This window comes from Neolamprologus brichardi, chromosome 14, assembly GCF_056152115.1.
Source record: "Neolamprologus brichardi isolate AB-2024 chromosome 14, ASM5615211v1, whole genome shotgun sequence".
Taxonomy (NCBI): domain Eukaryota; kingdom Metazoa; phylum Chordata; class Actinopteri; order Cichliformes; family Cichlidae; genus Neolamprologus; species Neolamprologus brichardi.
The window spans coordinates 14,010,724-14,025,464 of record NC_142117.1 but is presented as its reverse complement, the minus strand read 5'-3'; the positions used below and the strand labels follow the sequence as shown (position 1 = coordinate 14,025,464).

The window sequence follows — 14,741 nt, the reverse complement described above, 5'->3', positions numbered from 1 at the left end:
GTTGCAGCATGTCCTTTCCCACTTGCCATCCACCCTGGACCACATTAGCAATGCTGTTATAGAAATGCGAGAACACAAACATGGTAGAGCAGATCTGTTTATCAGATCTTCAGCCAAAGATCTGGTGAGACACACTGCTGCAGCTAAATTGGTAAGGAAAAAAGAACTAGAGCAATGAATAGGCAGCACAGTCATTTCCAGAGATCACTAAACGGCAGGGGTCCCTGGCATAGACCAGAGGGAAGTTGTTTTTTTCTTATTATTATTATTCTTTTAAATCATGATTACAATATTATCAACAAGTACAGCTCTGTAATTACAAGGATAAACACATTGTGGCCCTTTGGCACAACTTGAAAATATGGCTAAATCAACGTTGCCTGCTACTATGATATCATATGTGTAACCAATGCACAAGAACATTTCTCCATAATGAGAAGCCTCAAAGCCTTTATTAAAAATGAAAAAAAAAAAAACCACACACACACACACACACACACCATACATATATGGCTAAACAGGGCTGCCTCAACATTTCAGCATTAAAACTGGTTAACAGACATAGGACATAGGAAGTGCAAAAGACAGATTATTACAAGACTTATCCATATGAGAAAATGTTAACATGAGCTGTGTTTGTTAGTCAGGCTGTCATTAAATCAAAAGTACTCTAATACTATTCATATCTATTTTTCAGAAATTGTTCATCTCATTATTTATAACCTTGCTGGTAGGCTCAACCAGATAACAACAACTGTTACTTTTATTGCTTTGTAGTAAAATTTACAAATATAACCTTGATTACGGTTTTCTGAACAATGTGACAGGATAGGTAACATGTGCATAACAAATAATAATCAAAAATAGAAAAAGGCTTAGTGCAGGTTTGTAAAACAAAGCAACTGATTCAGTTGAAAAGACACCTTATTCCCCCCTAGCCAAGAATTTCCTACAGTGTGGACATTTGGTCACAAAATTGAAATTCTGCTCTATATACTTTATCAATCCCATTCAATTGGGGGTGGAAAACACAATCTGTTCACCTTAAAATAATGCTAAATTAATTTTTATATTGGTCCCACGGCTTCAGGTGAACAGATGTGATGTGTTTTGCTATCATTTTTCCATATAAACTATTATTAAACTTTTAAAATCATCAGAGAAAAGCAGAAGCTTAAATGTTCCAAAGACCCACACAAACATGCAGTACATATGTACAGTAATGATTCAATTCAGTTCAGTTTAATTATATTTATATGGCACCAAATCACAACAACAGTTGCCTCAAGGTGCTTTAAGCTGTAAGGTTTAACCTTTCAATAATACAGAGAAAAAGAAAAAAGAAAAACTCCCTTTTAACAGGAAGAAACCTCTGGGAGAACCAGGTTCAGGGAGGGGTGGCCATTTGTTGTGACCAGTTGGGGGTGAGGGTGGGAAACAGGACAAACGACACGCTGTGGAAGAGAGTCAGAGATTAATAATAACTCATGAGTAAAGTCAGAGTGGTGTATAAATACATGGTGAGTGAAAATACGTGAGAAAACGAGAAACGCTCAGTGCCTTATGTAAAGCCCACAGCAGGCCAAACCATTTGCAGTGTAACTACGGGAGGATTCAGCCTGACCCAGCCCTAACTATAAGCTTTACTAAAAAAGGAAAGTTTAAAGCCTAAACGTAAAAGTAGAGGGGGAATATATGATGTGCTGAATTTCAGTTATTTGGGATCCCCATTTGTTGTCATAAAAAGCACGCAGAGTGGATGTAGCTTCTGAGTCGAAAAAAAACAATGAAGCTCCAGCAGAACTACCAAAAAAATCTGCATTCTATCTGAAAGCCACCAGATGGCGATAGCTGTAGCTGCAAAATGACTTTCTATAAAAGTCTATGGGAAAACATATTTTAAGCTCTGTAAACAACTACCTGCTACATTTTTGGGCTCAGTTACTAATCTTGGATCATACTGAAAAAAAGTGTGTAAAAGTATTCGGTAAATCCTTGGTCATGTTTTTTTGTTTAAATGGAGGAATATCTGTAGTGTGAAAATCCACATTTGTTGGCTAATGAACTTTTCTCACAAGCCTTTAGCCAGTGAGCATACAGTTTCACAGCCAGACCCAACTTTCTATGTCTCACTCAGTATTTTGCAACCAAGATAGTGACATAATAAATATTAATCTTTAGAGTTTAAAATATAATTTCAGAAACCAATGGGTGACACCACGGTAGCATCATCCATCTTTTTTATTTTTATTTTTTATTATTATTAGTCCTTTATTTATCCATGGAAAAAATCTCATTGAGATTAAAAATCTAATTTCTAAGAGAGACCCTGGCATCATGGCAACAAAAGTCAAAATACGTGTATTTTTATACTGGCTATTGTAGTTAATGCCATGTTCTGGCCCACTTTTAATCAAACTTTTTAAATTCAACCTAAACATATCATTGTCCATGTGTTGGGTTTTTGGAGGACTGCATACAAGCCTAGTTGCATAGGTTGAAAAACTCTCTATTTACACTCTACCTAGGAAAATTCATAAACAAGCAGCATGAAGTAGAACCTTGTTTTACAAGCTTCTGTCTTGTTTTGCTTTTTGAAAAGAAACAAGTTAAAACAAGTAAAACATTTTACTGTCAAACACCAGTGGAATCATGAGTAGGCTTAGAAGTCAGCTTAAATATGTTTCACAGAAGAAGACAACTGGAACCCAGTGACTCGGTTTTTGAGCTTATATGTCATTAAGCGTTTGTAAATGACATTACATCAGGGAGAGAACATGCTGCAAAAAGCGCACATTGTTCTAACTGTTCAAGTTGTGAGAGCGCTGTACTCAGTACATTTTGGAAAGCTAAATGCACAGAACAATTTGCTTACATAATGTGATATGAGTCTCCCTCATTTTCCAAGTATACTACACAGTCAGAACTCAATTTCCAAAAAAGTTGCAACACTGTGTAAAATAACAACAGAATGCAGTGAGTTTAAAAATCTCATAAATCCATGTTTTAATCATGATGGAACTTAGAAAATTACGTTTAAAAAGTGTTTAAACGTACAAAATGTACCATTTTAAGAATTTGATGGCAAAAAGATGTGTTGGTGTTCAAAAGCCCCAATGTACCCTCACACCATCAGAGACTCATTTTTTATAACTGTGTGGTGATATCAAGTTGAATGGTTCCTTTGCTCTTTAGTCCAGAGAATTTTGTGTCCATGTTTTCAAAAAGAATTTCAAATTGTGATTTGTGTTACCACAACAGATGAAATATTCAGTGTTTGCAATTTTACACCTCCAGTTCTTTCTTTTTAGTGCCACTTACCTATCCAGCCTTTGTTGCTCCGTCAGACATTGCTGAAATGTGTTGCTCCCTTCAAAATTAAAATGGGATCATATTCTTTCAGAAAATAGTAAATCTAAGGCGTTTGAAGTATTTTCTGTGTTGTTTTGTCCTTAAAATATGGGTTTATGAGATTAGCAAATCTTGCAATTAGCATTGTGTTTTTATTTGGATTTTATACAGCAACCACAGACTGGGTTTTATAATGATAGCATTGCCATAAACCTAGCAGTTTTTACCTCTTTAATAGTACAAACACTTTTTGAAGATGAAAATTTTCATATTCTATTAGCTTGTGGCTACCAAGTTAAGAACCACAGTTATAGCCAATTACATAAGGTTTTGTCACACCATTGCCTTCTGGTAGTTTTGAAGCACCGCATGTAGCCATTGCTTTAGGAAGTCATTAATGTTTCCAACATGAAAGAGATGTTGTGCATGCTGCTGGAAAGGACGCTTGTTTTCTTCAATGTCTTTTTTTCATCAGCACATGCAGGTATGTTGTTCCAACATACCTGCTGTGAATCCAAGCTGAATTTAGCTGCCATCTATGACAAAAAAGCAATTTACTTTCAGAGCCTTCTTTCAGAGCCTACTGCCAGTGAAAAACTGATACTTAAAAAACAGATGTTTGGCAAAGTCCAGGCATATTACAACAGTGAATAACAGTATAAACGACAAACGGCTTAAAGTGGATAAGTAAAGGGAAAAACTGATTTACAAAGTCAGATAAATAATGTCACTTTTGTTGATGCCGATAAATAATATAATCTCTGTTGATGTCAGTGTGATTGGCTATAAATATAACATCCTGATGGTACAGTTTCCTTGTGCTGCTTTGCTTTGGACCTTTTAACCCCCCACAACAGCTCAATGACGCAGCTCCCTGGGAAACAAATTGCATCTCTGCTTGTCATTATCACATTGACTATGCATCAGCTGTCAACAAAGGGCCACAGTACGCATTTGCTCACACACACATACACACACTCATCGTCTTTATTCTACTTGACTAATCTCCAAACAAAGCTGTGAATGTTAGCCTCTAAAATCCTTTCACTTTGAATTTGGTTGAAAAAAATCCCTGGAGAAGAGCTAAGAAGGACGATGCAGGCAAAGAAAGAGATGAAGAGACGAGCGCTGGCCAACTCCTACTGAGACCCTTTTGATAGATTCAGTTTGTTCGAAGAGTGTTTGGTTCATTTGAAAATATCTCCCCAAAAGACTTTGGGTATTTTCTGTTTCTATTTGTATGTGACTCTATCTTTGCTCTGTGGTGCATACTACATGCATATTGTACATGTGCACATTATTGTTGTGTTTGAACAAGATAATGGCTCCACTGTGTTTTGTGTGTGTGTGTGTGTGTTTGGGTAGTCCTCATTATCTGGATGTTGGAGTTCTTATTGTGTAATCTTTCTTGTATCCTTTAAAGAGCTATTAGATTACCTTGATGTTTTACAATACAGTAAATTGGGATTACTGGAATCCCGGGACTAATACGATTAAGCTTGCTTTTTCACTGTTTAAGTGTACATAGTGTCAGATTGTACAGCTCCCAACAAAGAAAGGGAGTTCTGGTTTAGACCCCTGTGCTTTGGGTCCACATTTAAAAGAACTGAACTCCAAAAGGATGAACTTTATATTTGTTTACAGGTTCTACCTCTTGCTTCTACAAGAGAAGAGAAGAGAAGAGAAGAGAAGAGAAGAGAAGAGTTGTAATTAGTTAAAGTAGGACATATGTATGAGGTGACAAGAAGTGACATTGAGCTTGGAAACAGAAAATATACAAGGAGCTACTGAGGTTTTGCATGAAAGTTCAGATTCTGTTTCTGTCATCTTCATGCTTATTTAGTATGTGTGTCACATTGTGAAAGACGTGGGCTGAACTTTATTTCCATACCTGCTTGAGTTGTACAGACATTTTTTTTCTGTATGATAATTGTCTTCACAGATTTGGTTCTGATGAGGTTTTATCGGCCAGCATAAGCACGGGAACTCTGTGTGGCTGTCTTGGCTTTAAGAACAGGAATAGGCTGGTTTACAAACTCATAGAAACTGTACACACTGTAAAGCTGTATGTTGGCTTGACTCAGCTGTTCCTGAAACCAGTCTTTATAAAGACTCTGGCCTTATTGATTCACATGCATGACAAAGTGCATTCTGTAAGCTGATGAATACCAATCCACTGAGGAAACTGTTCAGGTGCTGTTTATTTTCTGAATGTGTTCTGTTACACATGCTACACTTACTGGCTTTGTGCTTTATCCTTTATTTCTATCTTTTCTTCTATGTCCTCCACTTTCTTTTCTTTTTCCCTCCCTTTTCACTTCTTTTCCTTATCTCTCTGCTCTCTATTTTCTTTTTCGCTAATCTGCCCCTCCCCACCTGTCAACTCTGGCGTTGTTAAACTGCACGTATACTAATGTGAAGAATAAAATCAATACATAAAGAAAAGAAAAGAAAGGACTAACAAGAGAAGCTTATAGAGAGTTTATAGAGTTCCTCTTGGCAAAGCAAATGTGTTTGGCACAACAGTGCATTCAAATCATGATTCTGCTCACTAACGCTGCCAGGCACGGCAGGTTTAATAAATAAATAAATAAATAAATAAAACACAAGTGGCAGCCGTTTGCTATAAACCAGCTTTAAAGGTTGTCAGTCAGTCATGGGTGTCAGCCTGATGGTCAGCACTCTTGCAGGCTGACAAAATCCATGCTGGATGTGCCAGCCCAGTGCTGTCACCTAATATTGCATCATTCCATGACATAGCCTACACTCTGCAGCCACAATCACCATGCACAACAGCGTGCCAGTATAATGAAGCCAATGGGGACAAGTGTAACAAGTGGTTTAGCTAGGCCTGCTAATGTTCCTTGGTGTCACAGACATCTGCTCCTAGAGCTGACAGGACTCACATGGATCACTTACTTGACACTCATAGGTTACAGAGCCTGGTCAGTGAACTGGAGCTACCGTGTATGGTGAGAGAATTTTAGAGTGTACCCTTGGCTGCGACTGTGATAGTTCAGTCATTAAACCCTTTGTTTTTGCTATCTTTTTTTTTTCAACTGCAGGACCCACATTAACAAACTTGAGTTTGTACTTATGGGAGGGAGTGCTACAGCCCTAGCAGGCCTGCATGTTGTGTGGGTGTGTTCTGTGTTTTCCATGAGGAGCCAGTGTGCACCTGGCCCCACACTGCAATCAGCAAACAAACAGTATAAAGCCTACTTGGTCGGTTTGTGTGTGAACAAGCCCTGAGAGTGGAGAACTGTGGTGGTGTGCTTTGAGTTTCTGTGCTTCAGACCAGTGGTGCTGCTAGTGAGCAGTTTGGGTTTGATGACAGCAGAACTATTTTTTTTTTATTTAACCTCTTCCCTTTCAGGATATCTTTGTTTGCTGTTACAGTTGCATTGCAGTCTCTTTATGCTTGGTCATTTGTAATAAAAGCCTATCATTATTATTGTTACAAAATTCTCATCTTTTTTTCTTTTCCTAGCTCTTACTGTTGTTGCTCCCCTCATCTCCTAGAGGAAAATGTTGTGTGCAACCATGCCATCCCACCGCCATAAATAAAAGAAAGCTTAATAGTCTCTCATTTATCAAATGAAATATGTATAACAGTTAAAATACTTTCCTCTGCACACAAGATAAAGCCTGTGTGCACATTCACATTGTGAACACCATATCTATATACAGTGGGGCAAAAAAGTATTTAGTCAGCCACCGATTGTGCAAGTTCCCCCACTTAAAATGATGACAGAGGTCAGTAATTTGCACCAGAGGTACACTTCAACTGTGAGAGACAGAATGTGAAAAAAAAAATCCATGAATTCACGTGGTAGGATTTGTAAAGAATTTATTCGTAAATCAGGGTGGAAAATAAGTATTTGGTCAATAACAAAAATACAACTCAATACTTTGTAACATAACCTTTGTTGGCAATAACAGAGGTCAAACGTTTACTATAGGTCTTTACCAGGTTTGCACACACAGTAGCTGGTATTTTGGCCCATTCCTCCATGCAGATCTTCTCAAGAGCAGTGATGTTTTGGGGCTGTCGCCGAGCAACACGGACTTTCAACTCCCGCCACAGATTTTCTATGGGGTTGAGGTCTGGAGACTGGCTAGGCCACTCCAGGACTTTCAAATGCTTCTTACGGAGCCACTCCTTTGTTGCCCGGGCGGTGTGTTTTGGATCATTGTCATGTTGGAAGACCCAGCCTCGTTTCATCTTCAAAGTTCTCACTGATGGAAGGAGGTTTTGGCTCAAAATCTCACGATACTTGGCCCCATTCATTCTGTCCTTAACACGGATCAGTCGTCCTGTCCCCTTGGCAGAAAAACAGCCCCATAGCATGATGTTTCCACCCCCATGCTTCACAGTAGGTATGGTGTTCTTGGGATGCAACTCAGTATTCTTCTTCCTCCAAACACGACGAGTTGAGTTTATACCAAAAAGTTCTACTTTGGTTTCATCTGACCACATGACATTCTCCCAATCCTCTGCTGTATCATCCATGTGCTCTCTGGCAAACTTCAGACGGGCCTGGACATGCACTGGCTTCAGCAGCGGAACACGTCTGGCACTGCGGGATTTGATTCCCTGCCGTTGTAGTGTGTTACTGATGGTGACCTTTGTTACTTTGGTCCCAGCTCTCTGCAGGTCATTCACCAGGTCCCCTCGTGTGGTTCTGGGATCTTTGCTCACCGTTCTCATGATCATTTTGACCCCACGGGATGAGATCTTGCGTGGAGCCCCAGATCGAGGGAGATTATCAGTGGTCTTGTATGTCTTCCATTTTCTGATGATTGCTCCCACAGTTGATTTTTTCACACCAAGCTGCTTGCCTATTGTAGATTCACTCTTCCCAGTCTGGTGCAGGTCTACAATTCTTTTCCTGGTGTCCTTCGAAAGCTCTTTGGTCTTGGCCATGGCGGAGTTTGGAGTCTGACTGGTTGAGGCTGTGGACAGGTGTCTTTTATACAGATGATGAAGTCAAACAGGTGCCATTCATACAGGTAACGAGTGGGGGACAGAAAAGCTTCTTACAGAAGACGTTACAGGTCTGTGAGAGCCAGGGATTGTCCTTGTTTGAGGTGACCAAATACTTATTTTCCACCCTGATTTACGAATAAATTCTTTACAAATCCTACCATGTGAATTCATGGATTTTTTTTTCACATTCTGTCTCTCACAGTTGAAGTGTACCTCTGGTGCAAATTACTGACCTCTGTCATCATTTTAAGTGGGGGAACTTGCACAATCGGTGGCTGACTAAATACTTTTTTGCCCCACTGTATCTATATATCTACCTCTCTCTCTCTTTATCTATCTATCTATCTATCTGTATATATATGTGTGTATATATACATATACATATATTTAAAGAGTCAGCGCTTTAATTCATCCCCAAGGTGTTCAGGTTACTATTGTCGGCCAGTCAAGTTCTTCCACAGTAAACTCACTTATTTTTTACAACTCAGTCAGTCATATGAGCTGTCACACACCAAGTCAACATTTTATTTTTTAAAGTTTTTTCTTACATTATTCACTTCAGTAGGATTTTTTTCCCTGAAAATGTATTTTTATGTTAATGCTTAAATTCAAAGTTAATATGTGCAGTAGTGATGATTGTGCTATGTATAGATAGATAACTTGTATGCTTTAATCAAACTTCAAAGTGACATGGTTTTCGCCTCTAGGTGACACCATCAAATTATAATAAATCTGTTTCTGACCCCCTGACAAACTGTGAAATTTTGCTATCCCCTTTTAATAAACTAAAATCTTTGAAGTACAAAGCAACATGAAGGCTTGAAAACAGTCATTTTTTTTAGCCATCTACAAAAAACATGTGAAATAATTTACAATTGTTTCTTTTGAAGTAGATGACCACATGAACGTGTTAAATAACTCAATTAGATTGCAGGTGTGAGTGTAAACCTTTGATTTTATCCTGTATTTACCCCCTGCAGTCCGTCAGACCTGCTGTGCAACCTTATACTCCCCCAAGCCATTGCCCTTGTTTAGAGGAGTGTTAACTTATTGTAATGTGAAATTTAAGGAATTCAAATAAAAGCCTAACTTTCTTTAAAAATGCCAATGTGAAAACAGTATTACAACTGCTATTCTTACCTTTTGAAGGTTCAGTTTTAATGATCTGCTTTCAACTCCATGCAATTTAAGTATCTAATGACTATAATTTAAGAACTAAAATTAAAGAATGGTTTAAAATTGAAAAAGATTTAAAGTTAAAAAAAATTCACCTCCATTTGGTTGGATGAAACAGCATTTTTAAATTGGTTCTGGAACTATTATAGCGCTACAACTAAAATGTAATTTTGGGCACTAAATCCCACACTTGCCTAGATATCTACAGTAAATGACTGGACGTAGTCCTAGCATTTACAAAACCTCTTTAGGTGTATTACAGCACAACTGCTGGATTGAATTAGGAGGGTTCCAAGATTTGCATCAGAAGCTAATTGAGATACATTGATTATCTTGTGACAATTTCAGTCATAGTGTCCAGGTAAACATACTGGAAGTAGGAGAGATCATTATAAATATGAGAAGGGCATCACTAAAATGTCAAGGTTTGAAAGTGTTTGCATTCAGCAGTGGTGAGGACCACCAGCATATTGGACATAACTTTCTGAATTGTTAACTATGTGAGTAAATGTAATAATTACTGGAGTCTCAGTAAACTCAATTCATTTCAATTCAAGTTCATTTAAATGAACATTCAGGTAAAGACCCTACAGTATTCTGGAGAAAACAATCAAATGACCCAAATGTTACTAGTTTCTATGATTTATCTACTTAGTCACTGAGGATAGAATGAGGACATCACAGTAATCATGATCAGTGTTGATCAAGTTACTTGAAAAAAGTAATCAGTAACTAATTACTGATTACTCCCCAAAAAAGTAATGCTGTTACTTTACTGATTACTTTTTTCAAAAGTAATTAATTACTTAGTTACTTAGTTACTTTTTAAAAACACGATTTACAACCTGAATAGGTGATAAAGCAATAGATCTTTCAGCCCAATTCTACTTTTTCTGCATAATCCATCATATAAAGTGTAATAAAATGGAAAAGTCTCTTTTTAAAACTTGTTTTATTTGTTTTAATCTTTTAAAAAATGTAATTATATGCAACATTCTCTGACTGGAAGAAATTAGTTTAACATTTAAACCTATTTTCTGCACATTCCAGCACATAAAGTAAAATACCTTTTTGTGTTTACGCTCGCTCCTTCAAATAGATGTAAGTAAAACGCAGCAGAAAATAAATAACATCAAAGACTAGCGGTCCTGTTGCTCTATTTTCACCTGTAAAGCAGGAGTGCGGTAGGCGGAGGTTTGCCCTGGTGCAGGTGTGCCGCAGCGGTCAGTGGAAGAATCCGCAAGTTTCTCTGTGAATTTCCCATTACGTCGTAACGCACTTGGTGCTTGCTTGGAAGTTTAGGGGTTTGTTTCGCTGTAAAAAGAAGTTTTCTTCCCACGCACAGCGGACACTAATGTTTTTGTCACTTTTTATGGAATCAAACTCAAAATAAGGTCAGTACTTCCACGCTTTAAACGCTGCACGCTCATACTCTCTCCCGCACTCGATATATGATCCATTGTTGATCTGCACACAGCTGTTGTCACGAACGTCGCACTCGCTTATGTCACTGTCATGAGACATTCTCGCAAAAAAAATCACGGTTTTAGTAACGCAGTAACGCAGCGTTCCTACGGGAAAGTAACGGTAATCTAATTACCGTTTTTGTAATAGTAATCCCTAACTTTACTCGTTACTTGAAAAAAGTAATCGGATTACAGTAACGCGTTACTGCCCATCTCTGATCATGATGGCATGAAAATTCACCACTTTACCTTTATGAAGGACAGGATCCCCTTTCTCCAACTGCAAGCCAGTAAGTGCCAAAAACTGATCCGAATGACACGATCATAAGAATTTATTGTGATGTTTTACTTCACTTAAAAGGCATCCACAGTGTCAGCCAAAGCCACTTCAAACTCAGCAGTTAACCGCAATTTGAACTCTTGAAGACAACAAGTCAATAAATCTGCAAAGACATGTTCAGTGAAGGAAACTGGCAGCTGTACTTTTTGTCACCTTGACAGATGAATGACACGTCTCCTTGTTATCCCTCTGAACGTCTTTTACTTTTATCAGCTTCGTACCTCTATCTTATCCCCTGTACCTCTGTTGTCAATTGTCTTTATTTCCGTCTCTTGCACCGAGTCTCACTCGTATTCTACATCTAACCCTAATGAATTCTTCCTGGTACATTTCATTTTTTTTCTTCCCAGCTGCCCTCTTTTTGTTCCTCTTGATTTCTTCTTTGTGTTTTTGTCCTCACATCTGTTTGGTTAGTTGAGGATGTGGTACAGCGTCGTGTCTCAGGCCACTGGAGGACTTTTAGAAGTCAGCAAGAGAGAGTCTTCGGCGGTCCCCTGGGTTCCTGTGTGCGCACACACACAAGCAAATTCAATCACACACCAGTGTTAAGCTCTCAAATTCCCCTCAAAGAGTCTCACTCCCACAAGGCCACAGAGAGAAAAACAAAGAGATGGAATGTTTTCTCTCTATCCTCCCCTTTCCATCTCTTTCTCTCCTACTCTGGCTATAGTCTTCAGTCATTCTCTGCAGTGCAGTACAAACATGCAGCGTGATCAAAGAGTCTGGGGGTGTCAGAAGCGAGGGACAAAATGGACGTGTGTAGAAGACAAGATAAGAAAAGAAGTTGGGGGAACACAGCTGTCAATCAGACATTCAGTCAAACTCCGTGGAGTTTCTATCCCAGTGGCACACCTGCGGACTTCTGAGCTTACCTGCATGACCATCAGTGTATTAAAGTTGCTACAGTTGTTACCTTTGCTTTGTTTCAAGGTCCATGCTTTGTTCTTTGTTCCTTAAAAATAAAACAAAAATTGTAATTGAATTAAAAAAAAAATCTTGTGATAATTAATTAATTAACCTCATTACCATGGTAAAAGGAATGAAGCCACTTTTCCCTGTGTCACTGAAGCACAGGTCTATTTGTGCAAAGATAATCTACTGTTAGTATGTGAATCTAGTTGCGTTTACCTTCAAGCCCAACCTTTCACGAAGTCAAATGAAAAGTATCCATTCATCCATTTTCTTATCTGCTTTTCTAACTTGGGCTCACAGGGAGACTGAAAGTTATCTCAACTGTTTCAGTGTGAAGGATGGGGTACACCCTGGACAGGTTACCAGTAGCTCCCAGGGCTGACACAGAAGGGCAGATAACATCACATGCTCACACCCACAGCTACGGCCAATTTAGAATCACCATTTAATCTAACAAGCATGTCTTTAGGACGACTACAACTTTATACCCTCAGTAAAAAGTGTCTTTTCCCCCCTATTTTTAAATATAGCTTAAATGCTGCTACTGGAGATTAATAACCTCAAGAAAATGTGTACGTGTAGGTTTGCTTAGGGGAAAAAACAATAATAATACGGCAATAGTTTTAGTCCCGATCGTTGCTGTGTGAACCGTGGAGTCACAGCGCCCTCTTCTGGATCCAGCTGAAAATAGATGGATACGGTTGAGATGTTCACTGCATTTGTGTATACTCAAATACATGCAATGCAAAGATCTGGAAGAGCCATACTTATTTTTTACCAAAGGCAATTTTATTTTGATCAGATAATTGGAGATAATTACAATAAGTCTGATAAAAATGTGGGGTTTTTTGCAACATTTAAGACACAAAAATAATTCTAATAAAAATAAAATGTTTAATTAATACAAAAATGTATTTTTATCCCTATTGTTTTACACAACTAACTGTATTTCAATTAATAACCCTGGTCTTTTTTTCTCTGTCTCCCCCATCTTTTTAGGCTGCAGACAGGAAGGCTCTGTCAATTCAGTGGGAATAAGTAGACTGATAAAATCCCAGTGTCTCTGTAGTATGCACTGAGTTTATTAAAAATAGCATTTAAGGTAAAATAGCTTGGGTGTTTGGGGTTGGATTTTATCTGTTTATTATAGTTTTAAAGTGAATGGTTTAAAAGAGATTTACCAGTTATGTTCCAAAACATTGATTCTGTTCATCTGGACGTAGTGTTTTCAGTGGGAAAAATGTCTCGTCACTCTACAAATTTTCACCTTTGCAAATAAATGTGACACAAACTAAAACACATAGATTGTATCATGGTTTAATTTACATTGTATACTTACTGTGTCCTGGGGATCAGGTGTTGGGTTACCTGAAAGGTCAGTCTTTTAGTGGAGATGAAACGCAGGCTGGGTTTGCTCATCCATCCAGAATTGTGTGGTTCAAAACTAATAATAAATGTACATGTAGGTGTCTTCTCTCTTTCTCTCTCTTTTTGAGCAGGTTGATACATTTCATTGCGTTATAGGGTAATTTGAAAACGTTAACACTAGATTAATCCCAGTTATCCATTAGTGAGCTACCCATGTGCAAAATCACTTGTAGGAGAATTAAAAATTGGAGTTTATGCCTCTGTAATGTTATTTACACATATCTAGGGAGGAATTTCACTGGAGCAGCTCAAGAAATACATTTATTATTGACAAATAAACACCCAAGGCTAAATATCTATGGGTTATGTTTTTCTTTTTCCAGATTCTGATTGTCAGTTTGCCTGCAAGGGTGAAAAGTTCCAGTGTGTTCTTTTGTCACAAGGGAAAGAAATAACTTTTGAACTTACAGCTACCTTACCTGTTTAGCAATTTTTAACTGGTTTCAAAGGTGAAAGTGAGAGTAAAGGTGTGTGTGTGTGTGTGTGTGTGTGTGTGTGTGTGTGTGTGTGTGTGTGTGTGTGTGTGTGTGTGTCGTATGGTAGTGTGGTACTAATAAAACCTTGGAGAAAAAACTATGGTAGATGCAGTTTTGTTCTTGGGAAAGTGTGCACAGTGCAGCTGCAAGTATGGCTTTTGTCAAAAACAAATTCATTATAAGTGTACAATATACTTTACTTGCCTGCTTTTGTGCCAGAACATTAACATGCATCAATCATAGTGCTTGTTAACTTGTATTATGTATAGCAGTGCCGTATAAAAAAGTGGATGAATTTCATTTTTTAGACCTAAAAATATTTACTCTGCATACTTTAACAACATCTGAGACTGTTTAGTCTAGTACCTCCACAGATCCCTACCTTTGATGTACATAACACCAGCAACAGCCAGGACAGTGGGGATGCACTCTTGTACAGTATTGCTGCTGCCTAGCAACAAAAGGCCTCTCTTTATAGCAGCATCTCTTCTCACTGCAGACAGAAAGAGAGAGACACATAGAAAAAAAAAAACAACAATAATTTCTTTTACAATTCTGTTTGCTTGCTTTAATAGCTTTAGTTTCAAAGGCTCTTTATTTTG

At 38.1% G+C, this 14,741-nt stretch overlaps 1 long non-coding RNA gene across 1 annotated transcript; it reads right to left on the bottom strand.

Annotated features, from left to right (window-relative positions):
• Positions 1–11,560: 11,560 nt before the first annotated feature.
• Positions 11,561–12,980, bottom strand: LOC102778914 (uncharacterized). The gene is made up of 3 exons (XR_437231.2): positions 12,452–12,980; positions 12,237–12,275; positions 11,561–11,825 (listed from the first exon to the last, which is right to left on the bottom strand). It is a non-coding gene; the product is annotated as an uncharacterized LOC102778914 (long non-coding RNA).
• Positions 12,981–14,741: the final 1,761 nt, after the last annotated feature.